The sequence below is a fragment of the Microtus ochrogaster genome, linkage group LG5, assembly GCF_000317375.1.
Source record: "Microtus ochrogaster isolate Prairie Vole_2 linkage group LG5, MicOch1.0, whole genome shotgun sequence".
Taxonomy (NCBI): Eukaryota; Metazoa; Chordata; class Mammalia; order Rodentia; family Cricetidae; genus Microtus; species Microtus ochrogaster.
Window position 1 is genome coordinate 44,000,643 of NC_022031.1, and position 735 is coordinate 44,001,377.

The following is a 735-nucleotide window of genomic DNA, read 5'->3' on the forward strand; positions in this document are numbered from 1 at the left end:
ACACACACATACACACACATACACACACACATACACACACACACACACACACATACACACACACACACGAGTTTCGTATAGGTAATCCAGCCACAGTCAGGACTACTCTCTGGACATCAGCTTTCTTATCTCTGAGACAGCATTGGAGCCGAAGGAGTCGACCTTCTCCTCCGACCTCAGCTTCCACAACCTCATAACCGCAAAGCCTTGTGTCCTCACCACCGCTTTCATTGCAGTCTTATCTTGACATTTTATGTCTTCCAAATACAGAGTGAAAAATAATGTTGAACTTTAGCTGGGCAGTGGTGGTTCACACCTTTGATCCCAGTACAGGCAGAGGCAGGCGGATCTCTGTGAGTTTGAGGACAGCCTGGTCTACAAAGCTAGTTCCAGGACAGCCCAGGGCTGTTACACAGGGAAACTCTGTCTTGAAAAACCTAATAATAATAACAATAATAATAATGTTGGACTTACATGTCCCTTTAATTCCTCATACTCCTTACAACTATCTACACCAGTGAGCATCTGGGAAATTCATGGGTCAAAGATTAACTGGTAGTTGTGTCTCCTTATGTCTAAATCTTGTGAAGGTCATGTGTGTCTATAAGATAGGATCCTTGGTTTCCTAGTAGGGAGCATTTTGGAAAAGGTTAAAAGCCATCCCTGATGATGTAGAACACCTGCCAATAATGTAAGGCATGGTTCTGAAAAAGCCTCTCATTCCTGATAAACTTT

General features: G+C 43.3%; 1 protein-coding gene across 2 annotated transcripts in view; it reads left to right on the plus strand.

Moving 5' to 3' along the window:
* The window catches only part of Plppr1 (phospholipid phosphatase related 1), a 225,256-nt gene that overhangs the window by 184,091 nt on the left and 40,430 nt on the right, over positions 1 to 735 (plus strand). The gene's annotated exons all lie outside the window — the stretch shown is intronic.